Source organism: Rhinolophus hipposideros (assembly GCF_964194185.1).
Source record: "Rhinolophus hipposideros genome assembly, chromosome: 4".
Lineage (NCBI taxonomy): Eukaryota > Metazoa > Chordata > Mammalia > Chiroptera > Rhinolophidae > Rhinolophus > Rhinolophus hipposideros.
Window position 1 is genome coordinate 101,133,339 of NC_138050.1, and position 25,131 is coordinate 101,158,469.

Consider the following 25,131-nt stretch of genomic DNA (forward strand, 5'->3'; position numbering starts at 1 on the left):
ACCCTTGATTTGTTTATTGGCTCTGTTGTTTCTCTCCATTGACCAGTCTCTGAGGGAGAACAGTGGCTGACAAACAAAGGGACCAGTTTAGATCTTCCAGGACAGATGTGGCCCTGGGAGCACTCTCTTTCCCATAATTATTGAAAGTCCATTGGCACTCTGAAGGAAAGGCATTAGAATTCTTCATCACTTGTCCATAAATTAGTTAATCAATATCTATTACTATCTACTATGCCAGCTATGGTGGGTATACAGAGATAAGTACAAATAAAAGCTTCCATTTATTGAGAAGCCTCTTTTCTAGGAACCTTTTATATTCTATTTCTAATTCTTGCAATCATCTTTCAAGAGAAAAATTGTTATCCCTATTTTACAGATGTGTAAACTGAGACTCAGAGAGATGAAGTGACTTGCCCAAAGTTACACAACCAGTAAATAGCAGGATTGAGATTTTAACGCAGGTCTGTGTGACTGCAAACTCATTATTTTTCTGTTATGGCACACATCTACCCTTCTTATCGACTCCTTCCATGAATAGGAGTTGGTCTCTGCCTGTGAAAGGTTTACATGTACACAAAAGATCGCATATTTGATGACGCCATTCATATGAAATGTCCAGAATAGGCAAATCTATAGAGACAAAAACTAAATTGATGTTTGCATAGGGCTGGGGGTAAGAGGTGGGGAATGACTTCTAATGGGTAAAGGATTTCTTTCTGGGGTGATGAAAATGTTCTAAAATTGTGGTCATGACTGCACAACTGTGTAACTATACTAAAAACCATTCAGTTGCACACTTTGAATGGGTGACTTGTATATGGTGTGAATTAATCTCAATATTGCTGTAATTTTTAATAAGGTTAACAGTGCTGTAAGGAAGACAGATCTATAAATAGCTAACATATTAATAATAAATACCAAGCAGCCTGAAAACAGGTATGAGCAATGTGCTCTAGAAACTCATGGGAAGGTGCAGTTCTCCAGTCCAGGGGACAGGAAGATGCCTTTATGAAACAGGTGGCATTGGAGCTGAGTCTTAGAGCAAACTTAGAATGCTGGTAGGCAGAGGAGAGTGGAGGCTGGAAAAATAGTGTGGGGGAAGCCATAGGCACACGCAAGGACTGGTATTTTCTGGGAGGACGGCAAGACACGGAAAGCCATCCAGCTGGAAGTTGGTGAAGGCCACATGGGGATATAGAGGGGCATGAGGTTGGAAAGGGATCTGACTATAAAATGTTGTGCTAAGGAGTTAGGCTTTATTCTGTATACTACACAGAAGCTTGTTCATGGTAGGAGAAAGTATATTTTATTTTTTAAGTTTTTTCATCTTTACTGAAGCTGAATTAACAAATAAAATTGTATATATTTTAAAGTGTACAGTGCGATGATTTGACATATATATACTGTGTGAAATGATTTTCTACAATTAGGTTAACACATCCATCATCTCACATAGTTACCATTTTTTATTTGTGTGTGGTGTGGTGAGAACACACACTTAAGATCTACTGTCTTAGTAAATTTCAAGTACACAGCACAGTGTTATTATCTAGAGTCCATAAGCTGTACCTGAGATTCCCCAGAGCTTATATACCTAATAATTGAAAGCTTGTACCCTTTGACCAGCATCTCCCCATCTCCCCAACCTCCCAACCCCTGGTAACCATCATTCTAGAAAGGGTATATTTTAAAATTGGATCTGAGTTTACATTTTTCTACATCAGAGATCTACTTTCAAAAAACCAATGCCATGCATGAAATTAAACGTTGAAAATTTGAATTTTCCTCATTTTGTTTTAATATGTGTAGTATATCATTGTAAATTTCTTTTGGATTTATAGTTGTGTAAATATTTAAAGTGTAAGGAATGGATATGTAATGTTGTGCTTTTATTAAAATAAAACAGGTTATTTCTAAATTTTTCCCTTTAAAGGGAGTTTAGAATTTACTTATGTGAGAAATATTAGTCTAAGAGATAGAATATTAATTGATGTCCCTTCCAAACTTGACCTGGAGAGCACCAGTCTGCACTAGGGGACACTCTGGGTGTCCTATTCTCAGCTCTGCATGTCCAGAGCTGAGAATCTCTACCTAAAATCTCAGCACCATGTGTACATTTTAGTAGAGTTTTTAATACAGTAAAAAATAAGAATTTTACAGTTTGCAGGAAAATCTAACCTATTAAGAAATGAAAATTTAGATAGTTGAGACATTTGGAGTGGTCGCTAGGCATGATCTTAATGTAGGATGGAAACTTTGCTATGAATTCTATGTGATGATTTCAAATGTTAAGTGATATTGCTCTAATTACTGCCTTGGGGGAATAATGGCCAGACATCCAGTAACATTTTCCTTTTGTTCACTCACCTGATCTAACATTTTGACAGATTTATTTGACAGAAACAAATTGGCTGACCCTTTAACCCTTCTGCCAGAAAAAGAGAGAGAGAGAAAGAGAGAGAGAGAGAGAGAGAGAGAGAGAGAGAGAGAGAGAGAGAGAGAGAGGAAAAAATGAAAAGAAGAGAAAAAGCTCCATTATGTTTTAACTAGCAGGCATTGGAAAGCAGTAATTGTTTTTCTTTCCTTTGTTTCAGAGAGATACAGTCAACAATTGACATGCCCTTGAATACAAGCTCAAAGTCCATTTTCTGGTGAAAAAGATACAGGAACTTTGAAAGCAATAAAAGAAATAAAGCTTTCCCCCCCTTCTTCAGTATTTCAACTTTATAAATTATTATATCATGATGCCTTTAAAATGATATAAGATGTAGTTTTTATAGTTTGTTAAATGATACCTTGTTAGAATTTGAAAATTTCCAGATATTTTTACAATTTCCAGATATTTTTACCATTCTTTAAAATTTAAAATGTTTTAAAACATTAAATGTTTGTATGTTCCCATTGTCAACATTTAAATTAAAAAGTCATTACAAATTCACTAAAGAGGCAGGTAAAAAGAATGGGAAGGAGAGGTATTTTATAATTAGTTTTCACCAGAAAAATGTTTGTTATCAGTAGTCACTACACTTGTTTCTCTTATTTTTATTGGTATATCTGACTTCTTTATTATTACTCTTTTTTTCATTTTTTAAAAAAGTTTTATTGGGGAATATTCTCCAGGGCCCATCAGCTCCAAGTAGTTGTCCTTCAGTCTAGTTGCAGAAGACACAGCTCACTGGCCCATGTGGGAATTGAACCTGCAACCCTGTTGTTTAGAGCTCGCGCGCTAACCAACTGAGCCATCTGGCCGCCCCTTTATTGTTACTCTTTACCTCCCTTATTGCCTATCTCCCTTTCTCCTCTTCATTCTTCTCTATTTACTAGTTTCACTTTTATTGCCTCCATCCTCCCCTCTCCCCTTTAATGGACCATACTTGGGACTAAAGGACAATTTATAGAAGCAATGTTGTGTATTGAGTATGATTTCATATTATTTATTATTCATCTAAAATGTAAAGAATTAGACTTTTGATACTTTTTTTCTTTTGAACAAAGCAAAGCAATTAAGTTGTAATACTTTTATGTGTAGCCATTTATGAGAACGATGGAATTGAGCATGAGGGGTGCTTGCCCTCACTGTAACGTCTGGGAGAGAATTCTTTGAGCTCATCAGTACCTACTGCGGGTCTTTTCTTTGCCGTCTCCTGACTCCTGTTGGGGGCCGTGGCATGTAGTTCTCATCTGCCGTTGAGATTATATGAATTTAGTATGACTTTTGCTGGCATATGTAAACAGTTCATTGCCTCTAACTGCAATTCTGCAAGCAGCGCCTGTATGCGTGACTTGGTCTAACTGCTCCTGTCGTTGGTAAAATAATTGGGGGATTGACAGCAATGTGTGAGCACTTCTTTCTGGAATATCGGCAACACCCCCAAGAAGCACAAGCAGATGTTCCTCAATCTCTCAAAACAATAATAACCTTCCTTTTCCGTTTAGGACTCACAGTTTTACCCTTCCCACTCCTTTTGATCATTTGAGACCTCAATTCCCTTACCAGCACGTTCCTATTACCACTCTTGCCCATTTAGAAAATGGAGTTATTACTTCCTTTTATTGTTCCTAAAGAACAGGAAGCGAAATCATTCCTGTGGTCACCTGAGCAAATCAAACTGGGAGCCGGCAGTGGTCCTCAGTATCTGTGTAGGACACTTGACCCCTTACTATCTAAAGGAGGTAAAAGGAGCATGTATAATTATTATCCTTCCAGTGAATTCTCTGAGTACATATTTAAAAATATCTTATGCCCATACTAATTATACATTTACAACTACAAGTACTAGGCTATATCTCTGAAAACAAGATCTGTGACATGGAATTTAGAATTCTAATTGGTAATCAATACATTCAATTCTATGAGAAACATACTGTTCTGAAAGTAAACATTTATTTTAGTTCTCTTCCACTGTCAGGGTGTACGACTAGAAAATGGAATTGCTATAGGGATGGTGATTTTCGGGTTTACCCAGGATATCCACATACCAGCAATTAAAGTAAACTGGGTGGTTTGTTGTGGGGATTCAAATTTAGCAGAATGTGATCCTTTCAGGAAGAAGACTGTCAGTTTTGGGGATGGTACGAGTTGGACTTTCTGCTCCTCACACTAGCACCCTTCCTTCAAAAGGCCTTGGCTTCATTTGTTTTGGTTTCTTTCTCTTCTTTCCTTCTCTAAAGTGACTTAGTGCCGTGTGTGCTCATTCTAAATTCTAAGAAAGGGAATGCAGTTTGGGCAAGGTACCCATCTTTGTGTCAATTTGCTTAATCCAGGGAGAAGGGGTAATAGGGCACAAATACAACAGAAGGGGTTTGTGGTGAGAGAGCAATCACAAAGAAAGGCATGGACTCAGCAGATACTCAAAAATGTGTCTACTTTACGACTGTGGTTTTCAATATTCCACTCGTTAGAGACAGGGCATTGTTGGTTTATTAAAAGAGTCTATCTAAATTTAAAAGAGTCTCAGTAACTGAGTGCCTCTGAGAACTGGAATTTGAGCGAGGGAAGAGCTGGATGCCTAAATATGGTCGGCTGTTGTAGACCAAAAATGAGCCTAACGCTGATTAAGTAAGGAGTGAATGGTGGGGATTCCACTTCTGGTAGTATGGCTGAGAGTTTTCCAGAATTCATGAAGACCACGAATCCTCAGGTTTAGGAAACACAATAGGTCCCATGCCAAATGACACATTACACAACATTATACTGAGACACCAGAAAACAAAAGAGAAGATTTATAAAAACAACTATAGAAAAAAGTTAAAATATATAAATCAATATCAAAAGAGAACTCTTATAAAGCTGTATGTGTTTGGAAATTTAACTCCAATTTAATTTCTTTAAAAGATATGGGGGTAACCTAGGCCAGCTAATCCTTCTTAGCTGAACTTTGGTTATTTGTGTCTTCTAAGGAAGTAGGTAGTTTATGTGTTTTTCTCTTCTTTACCTGATCCGTCTAGCTAGAGTTTATTAATTTTATTTTATTTTTTAAAGAACTGGCTTTTTGTTTCATTGACTTTCTCTATTGCTTTTCTGTTTTCTATTTCATTGATTTCTATTCTTATCTATTTTAATTCCCTTTATGCTTATTTGGGGATTTATTTGCAATCCTCTTTCTAGTTTTTTTTGGGGGTGCAAACTTAAATCATTCATTTTAAGCCCTTTAGTTTGCTAATGTAAGCATATCATGCTGCAAGCACTAAATATAAGTGTATGATGCCCCTGAGAACTCTTTAGGTAGATCCAACAGGTTTGGATACGTTTTCATTTTCATTCACCTCAATTTCTAATTCCACTCATCATTTGTTCTTTGATCCATGGGTTATTTAGAAGTGTGTTGTTTAGTTTCTAAATATTTGGAGATCTTCCGAATATATTGATGTTACTGATTTTTTTAAAATTTAATTCCTTGTGGTCAGAGAAAGTACATTATATTATTTTAATCTTTTTATGTTTATTAAGACTTGTTTTTTGGTCCAGAATATGGTCTCATCTGGTGTTGAGGGTTGACTTGTCGCCCCCCAAAAATGATATGTTCCCAGTATCTGTGAATGTGACTTTATGTGGAAATAGAATCTTTGCAGGTCTAACCACGTTAAAATGAGGTCAGACTGGATTAGGGTGGACCCTAATCTAACGACTGTGAGACAAGAAATTTCTGTTGTTTTCAGTCACCTAGTTTGTGGTATTTTGTTATGGCAGCCCTAGGAAACTAATACATCTGGTAAATGTTGCATGTACATTTGTAAAAACTGTGTATTTTGCTGAAGTTAGACGGAATTGTCTATACGTGTTGATTAGGTCAGGTATGTTGATAATGCTGTTCCAGTCTTCTGTATATTTAGTGATTTTTCTGTCTACTTCTTCTGTCAGTTACTGAGAGAGCAGTGGAATCTCTGACACCCCAGTGGACTTTTCTGTTTCTGTTTCCTTTTTTTTTGTTGCTTTTTCCAGTATTACCAGTTTGCTTCATGTATTTTGGAGTTCTGTTAAGAGGTACAAAAATCATTTAGAACTGTTATGTCCCCTGATGAATTTCTTCCTTTATCATTATAAAATACCCTCCTTCTCCCTGCTAATATTCTTTCCTTTGAACCCACTTTGTCTGATATTAATACAACTCCAGATATGTTTTAATTAGTGTTATCACCGTCGATCTTTTTAAAACTGTTCCCTTTTCCCTTTGTCATATTTAATGTAGGATTCTTATAGATGGCGTGTATTTTTTGATATCTCATCTGATCTGACAATCTCTGCTTTTTATTTGGAGTGGTTAGAAAAATTGCATTTGATATAATTCGTAATTTTGTTGAGTTTAAGCCTATGATTTTTCTATTTACTTTTTATTTGAGATCATAATAACAAATTTTAGAAAGCTTCCAAAAACCACAAACATCCAGAAATACAGAAATAAATACCATGTTTTAATTACGTCACTGCCTAAACACATTTCGATAGCATATCCTTTTTATCTTCAATTCTTCATAATGACAACGTCTTTATAATATTTTCTATAGGAATAACAGAAGAGTAGTCCTATCTGCCTTCTAGTACGGCTAATAAAAATTATCTTATTGATGATGTTTAAAACAGTTTCAGTTTTACAACTCATAGGAATGATCGTACACATCTTAAGGATTGTTGTCAAATTTGGGAAAACTTCAAGTTTTCTTCATACGTGATTTATAAATGGAGGAATTTGCCATAGGAGGATTTTTCTTTTGGTTCCAAACATTTTGTATCTTAATTCTTTGCTACCTACGCATTTCTGGTGCCAAGTGCAATGTTCATGTCACTACGTGTCCTCTGGCCACACATTCTCTCACAATTCTTGTCACAGGTGGCATGGTACATGGTAGGGGCATTCAGGAAGTCATTTCTGTACTAGGACAGCCAGCAGTCACTTAAGTATACATGGAAGTAAGTGGCTAGGAGCCACATAAATACATACCACCAAACCCAAACTAAATGAATTCCCAACTCAACATCCCAAACATCTCAAAAACCTAAACTAAGGGCTTAGTGCCAATTCTGTGTCAATAGGAAATGTCACTGATTTCCGCTCTTTAGTGTTTTAGTGTTTGGCTCTCAACTTTGGTCCCTTCTCACCCTACACATTCTCCCTGGAACCTCATCTACTCACATTGACTCAAATGTCAGCTGTATGTTAATGATTTCCAAATCAAACTCTCTAGGCCAGTCCCTCTTCTAAGCTTCAAACATGTATATTCAACTGTTCAATAGAATTCTTGCCTCAAGAACACCTTATTGCCCTTCTCAGTCTGCCTTTACTTCCTGCGTTGACCCAGGAAGAGTTCTGAGAATTACCCATGGCTCCTGGACACTCAGCAGGTGTCGGAGACTTGCTTGTTGTTGTGGGGAAAACTCCCACACATTTGGTGACCAAAAGTGTCAGAAGTGAAGTGATTTGTCTGGGTAGTACAGGAGACACACAGGAAGGAAAGACCTCGTAGGGAAGACCTGGGTTTGCCCCTTTACAGGAAAGAACAAAACTGTTTCCCTCACAGCAGGTTACCAGATAAATAAGCTATAGTACATCCAGACAATGGAATAGTATTCAGCACTACAAAGAAATGAGGTATCTAGCCGTGAAAAGACATGGAGGAATCTTAAATGCATGTTACTAAGTGAAGGAAGACAATCAGAAAAGGCTACATACTGTCTGATTCCGACTCTATGCCATTCTGGAAAAGGCAAAAAGCTATGGAGACGGCAAAAAGATCGGCGTTTGCCAGGGTCTGGGAATGAATAGGCAGAGAACAGGGCAGTGGAAATATTCTAATATTATAATGATGGATACATGTCATTATGCATTTGTCCATACGCATACAATGTACGACACCAAGAGTGAACCCTAAGGTAAGTATGGACTCCGGGTGGTGATGACGAGTCCATGTAGGTTCATACTTGGTAAAGAAATGCCCCACTCTGATGAGTGTTGTTTGTAATGGAGGAGGCCGAGCATGTGTGGACAGGGATCTATGGGAAATCTCTGTGCCTTCCTCTCAATTTTGTTGTAAACCTGAAACTGTCCTAAAAAAATGAAGTCTTAAAAAAGTGAATAACAGCTTCTCCACACTGATACCCTGAAAAGAGAGTGACACATAGCACTGTTCAGAGGGTTCCAGGGTAGCCAGAGGAGCAGGGGGTCCTCTCAGAATTAAGGTCTGGACTTGCTTATTGTACAGAAGTGTTGGATCGAGCCCCTTTCCTGCTTTTTGTTTTTCGTGCCTTTTCTCATCAGTCTCCCATTCCTGATAGCCAACTGCTAACAGCATAATAGTAAAGGAACAATGTTTTATGTATCCTAAAGCACCTATCTAACTCTACAGTGTGTCACATTCCTTTTTGTGCTTAAATGATCGACCCAAGTAGATTGTAAACTATGTCTCAACTTTTTATGTAACCTCTGCAGCTTTTATATCTGTCCTGAGCAAGAATTTGATAAATGATTGTTAAACTGAATTGACTTTAAGCAACAAGACAAAACTGACCCAACTAATCTACTGTAAGCTATTGCAGTAATCTACCAGAGGGATTTAAATGAAAAAGAAAACCATGAACCCGGAGCCTTAGAATAATACTCTGGCATACACAAAAACAGTCGCTGAAATGTGGCAAGTTGGCGGTACTGTGCCAATTACAGGGTGACACGTGAATAGCACCGCTGAGAATTCGGAGCAACAACTGAGCTCCTATGTCCTGACTTAGCCTCAAGTGGTCCTGAGCAGAATGTGACAGGCAGAGCCCGCTGGGGATCCAGGCAAAAATTGCAAACCCAGGGAGTTCAGCCCGTTTAATACTGGCCAGGAATCACACACACTATGAATGAGGAAACACTAAAATTCACAAAGCAAATGGTTTCTGCCTTTCGTGTAGGCATCTAAAAGTGGAATTATCTGCCAATGGGAAAGAAAGAAGCAATCGGATTCCTCCAGAGGAGGCGGAGAAGCTTCGATTCCTCTATTTTTCATACAGATTTTTCTCCAGCCAGTTACACCAAGCTCACCAGTCCCTTGGAATCCCACAGTACCTGCCAGGTAGCCCTGGATCTGTCAATCAGCCACCTTTTCCCAGACTTACTGCATTTGGAGGGCCCCTAAGGGGCAGCATTCTGCTCGAAGCTGAAAATAATTGCTTATCTTTCTAGAGGCAGAGAAATGCCTGAGGAAGGGGAAATGGAAATAGAGACTAGTGGCAGTGGGGAAAGGAACTAGTGGTTGGGGTGGGGACGAAGAGAATTTGCAGTTCAGGGGCAAACTGACCAGTTTGCAAAGTAACTTTTTCCTCAAAAATACAATTGAGAGAATTCGCAAGTCTGCACGTCCAGCCCTGGTTGGCTGGTCTTCTGCCGCCGCAGAAGTCAGAGATGATGACCCGGTTCTGTGAATCCTGGCAGGAAGAAAGACTTCCCGTGGTGTGCCCCATGAGACTTTCTGCCTTCCATCTGACAACGTCCTCTGTTTCAAACAAACAAACAAAAAAAGTGTGCACATCCAATCAAGACTGAGGCTGAGACATTTTCCTGAGTTGGTGGAAGGTGTAGCTTGCATGGCCTGTTAAACCTGCCTTCTTTGTTAGGTGAGACATCAAGTCAGGACTCTACCAAAACAAACTGCCATACCTAGGCTAGTCTGTCTCTCTCTTTCTGTCCTTGGTACATACACTCACCCCACCCCCACGTGTAAGCAAGCACACATACATCCACCTCATTACCCTAGAATCAGGTCTCATTTTCTTTTTATAATGTTTTTTAATTCAGTTTGCTGGGATACATTGGTTACTGAAAACAACAACTGAACAAGACAGACAAAAACCCATAGACACAGACAACAGTTTAGCAGTTACCAGAGGGGAAGGGGTGAAGGGGTGGTAGAAGAGGGTAAACGGGATCAACTATATGGTGATGGAAGGAGAACGGCCTGGGCGGTGAACACACAATGCGATATATAGATGTATTACAGAATTGTACACTCGAAACCTATGTAATTTTACTAACCAATGTTATTTTCTTTCGATAATTATAGGTAGACTCTCTCTCTCTGTCTCCCGCTCCCTCGCTCCCTCTTTCCCCTTCTCCCTGTCTCTTTCTTTCTCCAATATTTCCTAGATAAGATAAGCACATTTTTTTTTCAAATAATCTTAAAGGTAAAAATAAAAAAATAAAAATCTTTCTCCTAGGATGGTGGCCTTGAATTTAAAACTACCAAGTCTGGGGGAGCAGTGGGCACGGAGCTGGAAGGTCCCGAGTCAGCGCTGAGAAACTGCCCTCGCGAGCACGCGTGGCGGGGCCTCCTTAGCCCAGCCTGGGGCAGCTCCTTCGGAAAGCGTCCACCACGGCTCGGCTCGCGGGGTGGGATTCGTCCTGGAGCCACCGGTCTCCCACTCTGCGGACACGAAGAGAGATCAGAGGTCTCTGGAGTCATAAAGTTCACCAAGGTAGCATCCTTGAGGCAGGGCCTGGGCCTAGGGTGGTCGAGTGAGGTGCCCGGGGTGCCAGCCGGCCGAGGCACCCGCTCCCAGGGTCATACAGGTGCAGGTCGCTGAGGCTGGGAGAGCAGAAGGGCGCCTTCCCACCCAAGACCCAGCGGCGCTGGACCTGACACCTGATGGTCTCTGTGTCCCTTTGACATTAGGCCTGAGTCCATTCTGAATTAGTCTGGGGAGCTCATGGTGTTTCTTGAAACAAAATACAGTGATTACTACTAGCTGCCCTGTGGTATTTAATGATGTGGATGGACAAAAATAAACTGCTACATTAATGCAACAGAAAAATTGTGGTTAACACCGTAGTAATGGCATTTTTTTCTTATCCTTTTGCTGGCCAAGAAGTTCTAAATACCTTGCAAGACTATATTTGTTTCAAAAAGAGAGACAGGAAGTTACTGAGAGACCCCAGCAAATGCTTGTTGAATTAGAACTGAAGATAGGGAGAATGGGATTCACACAAACGCCATGAAAATATTCAGTATCCTTTATATTTATTTCATCAACTAGTTAAAGTAAGAGCTTGTTTTATATCTTTTTTTTTTTAACACTTTTTTACAGAAGGTGTAAGAGGTTTTCGTATTTGGTGCCAATAAGCTTTTCCTCTGAAACATATTGTCTAAATCACTTTAGTTGACTAGTTGTCAACCAGGTAATATGTTAAAGAAAGAACAAGAACAACAGAAATGGTATAAAACCTTATCCGACCATTTGAAAAACGACTTACTGGTTAATTGTGATCGGGGTTGACTGTGAAGAGATTCCCCAACTCCATATTCGAAACCTAACTAGGTAGGGGCTTCTTCAATTCTCCATTCAAGAAGTCGTGTTATTTCCTTCTTTTTTCCCCACCAGGCTCCAAGATTGGGCTGCATGCTCTGTGCTTCGGAGGCTGTCACCTGTCACCAGGATTTATTGTTGCTGACAACATGCTTCAATAATTTATAAGCAATGGGGCTCATTTTGTGTTCCCCCTTTCCTCAGTTGTCTCCGTGATGCAGGCAAATTTAAAAAACATGCTTTTTGTCAGTGAAATAAATTGAGAGGAATCAGACACCTAGGAGGAGTAACACATACTGAAGCGGTTACTGCAACTAAACGTTTTCCCAACACTGCACAATCAGATAAAAACGGAAACGTACCAGAATCTGTCGTGAACCCTCGGATTTTGCCCTCCTGGTGACTGTACTGTGGAGTTGATTTATACTGAATATGCTGGCTTTTGACTTTTAAGGAAGGACAAGATGAAATTGAAGCACTCGCAATTTATGACCTGTGGAATCTGTTTGCTAATTATGTGAGTGAGATGTATAACTAGCAATTGTTATGCATTGTTTCTATGACTCTCTTGAAAAGAAGATGCCTTTCATTTCAGAGGAGCGTCAGGCATCAGGGCAGGAAGGAGAAGGCCGTGCAGCCCTAACTTACACTCCTCCATGTTCAGGAGAAAGCATCCTGGAGACATGCCGCTGCTCCATGTTTGTTTAAGATAAAATGTAACACGCTCTAATCCCCAGTCTGGCCTCATCCTGAGGAGCCCGGGAGCCTGTCAGGGCATAGGGTGTCCTGACTTTGGTGACTGATTCTGCTCATTGAAATTCAGCTGTGGAGGAAGAAAGTGCCTCCTCCCTGAAGGCAGCTCATGTCCCTGAACAAACCAGACGGCTGGTCAGAGGCAACCTAAAGCATGATTTCCTCAGCCAAGTTCAATACTCGGTTCCTCTCTGCAGCCAGTCACTAGACAGATACCAGAAGGTGGACTCTGTCATCTAGATAAAGAATGTATTTAAGTTCCTGCAGAAACCGAAGAAGGAAAGAAAAGAGTAGATGAGAAAATCCTACCCTGGCCCTTGCAACTGAGCTGGGTACACTCCAGCCTGCCAATGTACCCATAATGCCCTTTTGGACTTTGGATGCCTCGAGTTTTCGGTTTAATTTTGGCATTAGCTGTTCTCACAAATTTTCCACATATCTCATGCCATTATTAGAAGTGTTTTTTGGATAGACTGGTCCGAGTAATTGAGTACAAACATTATGGTCTTGAAGAGTATTATTTTCAATGGAATATTACAAACTTCACTATCTGGAAATCAGCTGACAGCTGATATATCTATATATGTAAATGTACATTGATATAGATAGCTAGATAGTTCTAGATATAAAATATTAACTATATTTATATGTGGTTTTCTTTAAGGAACTACATATAAAGTCTAACCTCAGTTTTACTTGGCTTTGGCAGTATGTTGGCAGCAGGTTTTTCATCTAACTGGCAAATGCACATAGTTAATAAATGAGTTTAAAGAATATAATTTTTCATTTTGTTTTCCTTAAAATGTAATCTGAGATTGGAATAAAACAGAGTAAATATCAGTGGAGGCCCAGAACCTTCCATAAATTTTAATATTCCTTTGGTGCCCAGAACTATAGCCCTTGAGTTCTACACTGCTTCAGAAATTCTAGTCATGAAATCTGATTTCTTTTACTCCTCCATCACATTCCGAAGCTTGTGGTAGCCCTGAAAAGGTTGCCGGTTCACTCTTATACTTTATCCCAGGCTAAAGGAAGAAATTACTCCAAAATGTGTTCTCTGACAACAGCTTTGGCTTCACAAGGTGAATCCTCTTAGTCTTAAGGCAGTAGGGGGGAAAGGGAGAGGAAGGGAACGGAGAGGGAAAAAAGGAAGAGGAGACGAGGGGTCTCTGTGTGGGTTACCTATGTCCTCATTCAGTACAAAAAAACATACTCCCCAAGCTGCTGGGAGTGCTGCAAACAGATAGTGTTAGCTGTCAGCTTTTTTTGGGAATTGTCTTAACTGAACAGAGCTGTTCTGCCTCCCTGGGGCAGCTGGCGTCCAGAAACTGGTTTACATGGGGGTATAAAAACTTGTCCCCTCTTGCTGAAACTTGGTACATCTCTAAAGGGCGGTTGAAGCTTCAGAATTTAACTGTGCGGTTGGCTGAGGCCTTTTTTGAGAATATAGTTGTAGCCCAGCTTCCCCCCATTTGCCCAATCCTCTTATTTTCCTTCCCTTCCTCAGGTGATGATCAAGAGAAACTAACGAACTTCCCACTTGCGAAATTACTCCTGAATCTCTGCTTCCTGGCAAACCCAACATGCTGCAGAGCTATGAAAAAAATAAAACAACAAAACAGGGTAATGGAATCAATGGCAGATATAAGGAGAGGCTGCTCTAGTTAAAATTGTCAGGTAAGGCTCCTCCAAGGAGCTGATATTTGAGCTCACATGTGAATGATGAGGAGGCACAGAAAGATCTGGGGAGTAGCATTCCAGACAAAGGGAGGATGAAGATCCTGAGCTAAGAAGGAGTTTGACATGCTCCAGAAAAAGAAGGAAGGCCAATTTAACTCAAGCCTGGTAAATAAAAGAGAGGCTCGTAAAAAGAGTGGCTGGATCATGGGGCTTGAACTTTATTCTTAATACAAAAGGATTTCCTTCAAAATATCATTAAAATTATCACTTTGACTTCTGTGTAATGAATGATTGGCAAGAGTCAAAGAGTAGAGAAAGAAAGAATAGTGAGTTATGAGACCATGTAATCATCTGGGAAAGGGATGGGTGTTTTGGATGAGGGTGGTGATGGTGAAGTGTGGTGAACTTTTGGTATTTATTTTGGAGGTGATGGATTACATGTAGGACAATGAAAAGAGAATAATTAAAGACCCCTAGGACAGGCCTGGGCAATTGGGGTCATGTCACTGATTGGGATAAGAGAGACTAGTAGAGGAGACTATTTGGAAGAGGGAATCTAAAGCAACGTAAGGAAGGGCTATAAAGATCCCAGAGAAAACGAACAGAGTTAATGTTTAGATTAGCTAATTAAGTAGGGAATTCAACTTTTACCAACCCTTTCAGTCCCTCTGCCTCAGTTTCTTAGTTTTCCATTCTTTCCTAGGCAGTTACAAGACTTGGCAGACTTCATTCTATAATTATCTAATTCATTGGTTTAAGTTTCTCAGAGATTCTGCATTTTCAGCAACGTCCCAGGTGACACCAATGCTGTCAGCTGATGACATTGTGAACAGCAAAGTTCCAGTGAAAATAACACTGTTGGGTCAGAAAAACCCAGGTTTGAATTATTTCCCACCCAATTATTAGTTGTGTAATGTTGGACATGTTTATATCTTCTCAGAGCTTTAGTTTCTTGTAAGAATAGGAATAATATACCTACCTCATAACGTTACAGGGAGAATTAAATGATGTCATGTCTCCAGAGTATAATGCAAGTAGCCCAGTTCCTACACACAACAGGGCTCACTAATTTAGTCTCCCTCCCTCTCTCTCTCTCTGAAAAAGGATGTGTGTTCACAAATTATATTAGAACTTTAAAAACAGTCATTATAGGACCCATGGCATTCAGAGAATTAACATGTGCAGCTTTCACTATTGCTAAGTAACCCAGTGGTCCACAGAATGTGATCATTTGAATTTTGCTGAGGGCACAATTGACTCCTATACCCTGCGGAGAGGCTGGTTGGCAGGAGTGTCATTTTCCTTGCGCGGAGCCTACCCGTTGCCAAGCATCCTCATCTTAGCCTGATTTTATGGTTGTTGGTCTATCTTCCCATCCAGGTACTTTTGTGAAGTAAGTGTTTATGGAAATGTTGTAGAAAATGCCCCTGCTAAACAAAAAAACAAACATGGAAAAAAAAAAAAAACTAAAACGAACCAGTGAAGAGGATTGGCAGGGAAGGGAAGAGAAAGCTAAGAAATCTAAGAACTACAGAGGGTGCCAAAAAAGTGTATACACATTTTAAGAAAGGAAAAAAAAACTGTATTAAAATTGTGATAATATCTACCAATAACAAAAGATGAATACAAGTCATGTTTGACGTCTGCAATGACAAGAGGTGCTCAAAGTGGTTCCCATCAGCATCCAGACCCTTCTGATGACGGCAAACTACTGCTTGAGCAACGTTGACCCAAGTGTCCACATGTATACATTTTTTGGCACCCCTGGTAGAAGATGCTTATACAGCAAAATACATTTGGGGATAAATTATGGAGTAGGAATGCCAGTTGGCAGTGTCTTGGACTCATGGCAGGAATGCTTTTACCATGAGATCCATAAGGAAATAAGGAAAGGCAATTCATAAACTATTTCAATAAATTTTCCAGACAGAATTCTTATTATTACCTTTATAAATGAGTCTAGTCTTCTATTTATAGAATTATAAAGGTCTTAAGGGGTCAATTAAAAGGTTTTAGTGATACTTGACTGAACTTTATGAGAGAAATTCTATGCTAGAAAGGTATCTGTGATTTGAGGAATTTGTAAAAGTCTCAGCACACATCTCTTGAGAATGTCAGGGCCTGTAATTATTTTTAATACTCTGCATAGCTCCTGTCATGTAGCAAATTGTAAAATGCAAATTATTAAGCATTGGGTTGGTAATCACATTGTAAAGAGAGAATTTGCATCTTTAATTGCCTATTTTACAATAAGGACATGGCATTTATCAACAGATATTCAACACCACGTTCACTAGGCTCTGGGCTACAAAGCACATGAACACATCAAACATGGGTCATGCCCTCTTTTGAGGCAGAAAAAATGCTGGCTTCATGATGCAAATATAACCCTGAAGGTTAAGAGGGTAAATTATCTTGGGGAAAGAATATTGGGATATACGACTGGCAGAAGGTCATAATATTGGTGCATTTAGACAGCTGGTAAGCCTCTGGTAATCATTTAGGGAGACAAAAGGGAGATGCCATTCATTATGATGCTAAAAGCACAGCTAGCTAGCTCTAAGAAATATGACGTATCCTAGATGTGATCAGTAAATCTCAGCACTTTCCATCTCTGTGAAGTCACTTAATTTTGACTGGATACTCCCTGTGGTGGGTAGATCTAACATCTACAGATAGATATGTTTCCATGAAAAATGATTTTTACACTCACATCCATAAAAACCAGCAGTCTCACTTTCACAAGGCTCCAAGCAGTCTCAACACGGTGTTCCTTTCATTTGACCTTTGTTGTCCTTGTAGGAACGATGATCCCACATTACCTTGTTGTTTGAAGAGTCAGAGTTGAATTCTGTGGACAAATTAGACTGTGTCGCAGAAAGACTGGTATTTCCTGGGACAGATTAAGGGGAGTGAACCACAAGATTGATTAAAATTTAACTGGGCAATAACTTCTTTGTATTATCTTCTGGAATCTTCGTTTAAAATGCAGGGAGGAAAATACATTAAAGAACGCTAAGGAGTAAAACTATCAAGAGAGCTGTCAATGTCTATTTACATCCTAATCCTAATGACTTCCACAGATGCCATTCATTCTTAGAAGTCTTTCGAAGACTTTTCAAAAATTCACTTGGAAGTCTTACCAGAGATTTCCTGGTCTCCTGAAAAGAGGTAGACTATTTACTAGTATTACCCAGGGAAGTGGAGGGGTGGTGGGGAATACAGTGTGGTATTCATCTAGTCTAAATCAGAGGGGAAGTAAACTTGTTTAACGTCTCCCACTTTGCCATCTCATCAAATTTCTTTCTTCAATTCCATTGTGCAGTGATTTTATGACCATTTATAGATGGGAAACTGAGGCTATGGAAGATTAAGGAACTGCCACGAGGAGCTAGTAAGTCAAACTTGGATCTTGGAGTCAAACATGGCCTAACTCATTTCAAAGCTCATTAGCCTAAGAAAAAGATAGAGATCTTACCAACGGAATTTGACTCAAGGCATTTTGGTTGTCTTCCCAGTTTACTTGATTTTGATATGTTGTACAGAGGAGTTCAGAGGTTCCTTTAAGAGAAGAAAGGTAGAGGATAAGATGTTAAAATATTAACTATTTAAAAAATTTTTATAAAAGATATTTATAAAAAATATAGCTAACATATATTATGTTAGTTTCAGGTGTATACCATTGTCATTAAACATTTACATACCTAAAGAAGTGATCACCATGATAAGCCCAGAGATCATCTGACACCACACTATGCTATCGTGATATTATTGCCTATATTCCCCATGCTGCACATTACATCCCCATGACTTATTTGTTTTATACCTGGAAATTTGGACCACTTATTGCCCTTCACCTTCCCCCTTCCTTCTTAATTTTTTAATTACAGTTAACATTCAATATTATTTTACATTAATTTCAGGTGTACAGCATATACAACATAGTGGTTAGACATTTATATAAGAAGTGATTCCCCTGACTAGTCTAATACCCACACAGCACTATACATAGTCATTGCCATATCATGGACTATATTTCCCATGCTTTACTTTACATCCTGTGACTATTTTGTAACTACCAATTTGTACTTAATCCCTTTACCTTTTATACCCTGGCCCCCCGACCTTATCCCATCTATCACATCAATAAATCTAGTATCCATCTGACACCATGTATAGTTATTACAATATTACTGACTATATTCCATATGCTATACCCTACATCCCTGGTGCAGGCTCAGGTCACCCCTGCCTGGGACCGGCTAGGGATTATCAGGTAGGAACTACAAAGGGATCTGTGATTGTTCATTGCCTGTACTGAACCTGGAGGCCTATAGGAGAGGCCACGTTGTGAACCAAGGATGTTTCCCAACAGTACTGAGCCTGGGGTAGCTCCACAAAAAGCCAAGATGCCCCCAAGACCTGTTGTCACCTGCTGGCTCCCTTAAAGTTCAGCCACAATAAAGCCTCCTGCAGTACAAAAGTTAGGTGAGGTAGGGTCTCATGAAGTCGCCAGAGTGGCATGAGTTGTGCCCACCAAGTTAATGTAGATTCTGGTTTGCTGCCAGTGCTGAGCCCGGAGCTACTCAGCAAAAGTCTCAGGAACACATTGAGGCCAGTCACCACCTGTCTGGAGTCTGTGGACTCTGATAGTTTCCAAGAAAGTATGCAATGCAGATTGCACTGGCTGTTCACTGAGAAAGTGCCTCTGGCGATGGGGAAGTTGAGTAGAACAGGGTTCCAGGGAGTCAGCAGGGTGAAGCAGTGGAGCTCAACAGACCAATCAGATTCAGATGTCCAGAGAGGGTGGACTCAACGCGGAGAAGATGGCGTCTGCCTGCAAGCTGTAGGAAGAGGGCCTCCACCGGGAAAATGGTGACTATTCTCCAGCACTCGCCCAGAATCCACATACCGCTGCCCCCCGTAAGCCTCCAACGCCCCCCAAGTCACTGTCCAACCACCAAGGCCCAGGGTGAGTGCCTGCAAGCAAGTAAGTCTGTGCCCAGGCCCTTTAAGAGGGCATCTGGGTTTTTTGCAGCCTTCGTCGGAATCCCCACTGTTTTTCACAGCCAGATATGGATGTGCTCCTCTTCCCAGCACTGGTACTCTGGGCTGGGGAGCCTGGTATGGGGCTGGGGTTTCCTCACTCTTCCGGGGGGAACCTCTGCAGCCGAGATATCCCTTTCAATTCTCAGCCACCACACGGAGGTGTGGGCTCAGCCCATTCTGTGTATCCACCCTTCCTACCAGTCTCAGCATGGCTTCTTTGTTATATCGTGTTATATCTGTTTAGCTAGACTTCAGGTGGTTCTCCAGGTTGATTGTTCTATAATGGAGTTGTAATTTTAATGTGTGCATGGAAAAAGGCAGGCACAGCGTTTGTCTACTCCGCCATCTTGGATATCCCAAATGTTAACTATTATGAGACCTATTATTGAGCAGGACTAGATTAGCAGTGGGAGAAAGGCTATTCTCAATATCCCATTCTGGAGAAGTGCCTCATTTTTTTGTTTTTAAAATGTTAAAAAAAAAAAAAGAAGATGAAACTAAACATAATCTTACCATGTGATCCATATTCCCAGCTTGTTTAACCAAGTGAGTTGAAAACTTATGTCCATGTGTAAACTTGGACACAAATGTTTGTAGCAGTTTTATTCAGAATTGTCAAAATTAGAAGCAAGCAAGATCTCTTTCACTAGGTGAAATAATGGATCCAAATAATGGCATCCAAATAATGGAATGCTATTCATCAATAAAAAGAAATGAGCTATCAAGCCATGAAAAGACATGGAGGAAACTAAGTGCATATTGCAAGTGAGAAGCCAACTATATGACATTCTGGAAAAGGCAAAACTATGGGGAAAATAAAAATAGCAGAGATTGCCAGGGTTCAGTGGGGGTGGTGAAGATGGGGGTGGGGAGTTGAACAGTTGCCACACAGGGCATTTTTAGGGCACAGAAACTATTCTGTTTGATACTGTAATGGGAGATATATATCTACGCATATGTCAAAACTCATAGACTATACAACACAAAGAGTGAACTCAAACTATGGACTTTAGTTCATAATAATGTATCAATATTGGTTAATCAATGTAAAATTGTACCACACCAATAGCAGACGTTAATAGGAAAAATGTAGGCAGAAAATGGGGTGTCTTGGAAAGGAAGTATATGGAACTTTCTTAACTTCCCGCTCAATATTTTTTTAAACATAACACTGCTCTAAAATGTATATTAATGAAAAAAAATCATTCTAGAGCTATTTCATTCTTCATATATCATGTTAAAGATTATAAGATATAGCTAGAGAGAAAAGAAGGAATAGGAATAGTGTAAAAGAAAGGGAGAAGAAAAATATGAGAATTACAAAATGATAAAATGAAATTTGTGCTACCAGAAATTTTTTTTTGTTTTAGAAATTTACACAGCCATTTTTTTTTATCTATTTTTTTTTCTTTTCTGCTTTTGTCCTTTTGGGGGGGCATGGGAGGGGAGCAGGACTTGAGCAAGCTTAGAATGTGGGATAAGATGACAGCATGGAATCTTAAAAATAGTCTATGCAATTTCCCCAAAAGCAAGCATTTTACTTAAGGCTGATGGAAGGCCAGAATGTCTGAAACAGCATATATTTTGAGACGATTAAGCTTGAGATGGTTAAACTGTAACTCTGAGTGGTTAGGGAAGAGGGTGTTTTAATGGTGTGATACTGGAAGAATCATGGGGCTGAACAGTTGGGAACCTGCTTTCAGCTTGGCTCCAAGAGTAAATAGGCTTCAACCAGGATTACTGGAAATAAGAGGGAGTGGTGATATGGACACTCAGAGTAAGGTGAAGGTGCTTAAAGAACATGCGAGAGGATGTCCCCCAAACAAACTTTTCCATTGAGGTATAACATACAGTAAAGTGCATGAATTGGACGTATATATTTTGTTGAATTTTTATTTATGAACATATCCACAGATCCACAAATCAATTCAAGATACAAAGTATTTCCAGTATCTCAAAAGGCATTTTTGTGCTCCTTTCCCGTCAATACCTCTGTCCTCAGAGGTAATAACTCTGACTTCTATCCATAAAAATTAGTTTTGCCTGCAAACCTCAGATAAACAGAATCATACTGCAGAATGTGCCAAAAAATGTATACACAATTTAAGAAAGGAAAAAACTCTTTTAAAATTGTAATACTCAATATATACCAATAACAAAAGATGAATACAAGTCAGGTGTATACATTTTTTTGGCACCCTTGGTATATGTACTCATTTGCGTCTAGCTTCTTTCTCCCAACACGATGTCTGTGGAATTCATCCATATCGTTGCATATAATAATTGTTGGCTTTTTATAATTGTTACTCAGTATCTCAATGTATGAAAATGCCATAGTTTGTTTATCTCTATTGCTGATGAAGATTTGCGTTATTACCAGTGTTTTCACTTTAATGAATATGTTTTCTATGAGTATTCTTGTATATCTTTTGCTGGGTGTGTGCATTCATTCCTCTTGTGTGTATACCTAGGAGGGGAATTGCTGGCACTTAGTATAGGCACATGGATATTGCCAAACAATTTTCCAAAATGGTTATATAATTAAATTTCTACTAGTAACATATGAAAACTCCAGTTGCCACACATTTTCATCAACTTTTATTATCACCTGTCTTAAATTCGAGCTATTCTGGTGAGTACAGAGTGGTATCTATTCTGATTTTAATTTATATTTGCCTAATGAATAATAAAATTGAGCATTTTTTTTTTCCATTGTAAAGTCTCTCTATGGTTCCTTGTAATACTGATTTGGTGGTGATGTACTCCTTTAGCTTTTTCTTGTCTGGGAAGCTCTTTTTCTGTCTCCTCATTTTGGCTGCCTCCTTGTGTTTGTTTCTAGATATTAGGTAGGGCTGCTATGTTGCCCAGTCTTAGTAGAGTGGCCTTATGTAGTAGATGCCCTGTGGGGCCCAGTCACCTGAGCTGGGTGCTCCAGGTGTGTCCCTTGGGTTGTGTGTGTCCTCCTGTTGTAATTGAGCCTTGGTTGCTGTCCACAGATCAATGGGAGGGATTGACCCTCGGGTTGATTGGTTGTGAGGACTGGCAGGGACTATAGTGGAGGAGTTGTTGTCCAGAGGCTGACCTTACAGAGCAGGATTTGCTTTAGCGGGGCTCTGGTGCCTGCCCAGTGTGCTCTTTGGGTGTAATTCCCGGTAGTAGTTGTGTGATGCTCCAACTTGGTCCAAAACTCTCTGCTAGATGTGCCAGCCCCTGGTCTGACTGGGGGGGGCAGGCCAAGTTCAGCTGCAGCTGTGCCCTGCCTGAGCCATGGGGCATAAACCATAAAACAATCTTCAGATGGCTGCAAGTGGTACTGGGCTTCGAGCTGCCACCTGAGGACTAGCCCTGAACTGAGGCCAGCTCTCTCTAGTGCCAGACTTAGGGCTATTCAGTCAGAGGTACGGGACATGCCAAAGCCAGATGCTGCTTGGTTGGATTTTGTGAACATTTGAGTGTTTTTAGGAAAGGCCACAGCATGAGACAAGACAGGCAGTTTGTAAGGAAAAGCCACTGGAAGCGGCTTGGGTGTGCCCAAAAGTTGGGTTGGACAAGCCCTCAGAGAATCACCAGGGTGGGCGATTGATGGAAACTCAAATATGGTGGCCACCTGCATATGCACGCCTGGAGGCGGGAGGGCTCAACAAAGAAGCAATGGCTTCCTCCAGCTCCTCTTTCCAAGGGAAAGCGCCCCTCCTGACCTCGCCTTGAGGCAAGACAAATCAGTTCCTCTCTGTATGTCCTTGGAGCCTCAGTGCTGGAGCTCAGAGCAAGTGAATCCATTAGCAGGTAAGTCTGTGCCCTTTAAAAGGAGTGCCTGGGACCTCAGGTGCCCTCAGTCTCACTCAGCCACAATCTCCAATGGTTTTCACAGCCAGAAGGTATGGGGACTTCTCTTCCTGGCACTGGAACCCTGGGCTGGGGAGCCTGGTGTGGGTTTGGGACCCCTGGCTCCTCAAGGGGAATCTCTGCAGCTGAGATATCCCCCCTGACTTTCAATGGTCACACACGGGTGTGGGACCAACCCGTTCCATGTCTCTGCCCCTCCTACCAGTCTCTCAATGTGACTTCTTCTGTATGTCCTTAGTTGTAGGGCTTCGGTTTAGCTAGACTTCAGATGATTCTTAATGATGGTTGTTCTGTAGTTTAATTATAGTTTTGATGTGACTGTGAGAGGAAGTAATCACAGAGTTAACCTTCTCCACCACCTTGACTAGAAATTTTATGTTGTACTATTTAAATCCTATTCCAGGTTTATAAATATTTTACCCTGTTCTCTTCTAAAGGTTTATTTTTCACTTTTAGATTTATAATCTACTTCAAACTAACTTTTTGTATATGGTGTGAAGTAAGGGTCAAAGTTCATTTTCCCCCCAAATGAATACACAATTAGTTCCGCAACAGTTATTAAAAATTCCAATCTTCCCCCCTAAATTACAGTGATGCTTTTGTCACAAATCAGATGACTGTACATGTATGAATATTTTCTTAATTCTACTTTGTTTCACTGCTTTGTCTATTTCTATGCCAGTACTACACTGCATGTCTTGGCATTTCTATATACTTTGCATTTTCACATACATTTTAGAATCAGCTCTAATTACACTTGTCTTTCTTACAATTTTGTACCAGTAAGTTGTAGCTAGCACGTTTTCTAATTTTTATATTTAATTTTACTTTTAATCAAAGTTACATATGTACATAGTTTAAATTGTCAAATAGTTCTGTAAAGCTATACATGAAAAACAGGATTCCCTTGCTGAACCTCTTTCTATTCCCAAATCCCATTTTCAAGAAGCCATCTCTTTTAATCTTTTAGCTTTCTTGTAATATTTAATTTTGTATTTCTCAATAATATGCTTCTAGTTTTATTTCTTAATTTTCATCTTTAGATATTATCTACTAACTTCCTACTACGAAAGATACTTTAGCCCTCACATTTTCTCAACATAATTTTTGTTAGATTAGTATTCATTAGGTACATTATTATTCCCTTGTAAATATTATTCATAGCATTCTTTTATACCTGTTTGTTTTTCCTAGAGTTAATAATCATCTTCTTTTCTTCATTTGTTTAGTTTTATATGCTGTTTACTACCATGAATCATTCTTGAACTCTCTACCAGAAACTCTCTGGATATATTTAATTACATCAGGTAACCTATCACATCATTTTTTGTTTCCTTGAAGACATCTTTCTTATAAACAACTAGCGCCCCCTTCCTCCCCCCACCCCAAGTCTGGACTGGCTGATATTTAGGCCAGTCATACAGATGTTGCCAAGAAATCTTCCTTCATCACCATATTTGGGATTCCCCTTTCTTCTCTCCCATGTTGTACCCACTATTTCCTAGATTCCATGCCTCCCTCTTTCTTGGTTTCCTCTATTGTTGTGATGGAGCACATCTTATTGTAGCTTCCTAGGAAGGAGTTCATAGGAAATGTGTTTTTTGAGATCGTGGTGTCTATATTCTATTGTGACAATCAGTGGATCATTTGACTAGGTTCTTAGAATACAAGTCATGTTCCTTAAGATTTTGAAGGCCTTGCTCCATTATCTTCTAGGTTCTGATGTTACACCTTATGTTATTGTGCGTGTTGTATTAATAATAACATGATGTAATCGATGTTAGTTTGATTCCTGATCTTTATGTTTTTCATTCTGTGGGAGGTTTTAGCTCCTGACTATAGGAATTGATGTGCACTTTGTGCATGCGTTATACGGGGCATTTTGTGAGTTCTTCCGTTTGGAAGCTACTTTGTTTAGTTCTGATACTATTTCAAAGTACTTCTTTAATAATTGTCTACCCCTCTGTTTTATTTTTTCTTTCTGAATATTCCTTTAAAAATGATATTAGACATCTAGATTGATCCTC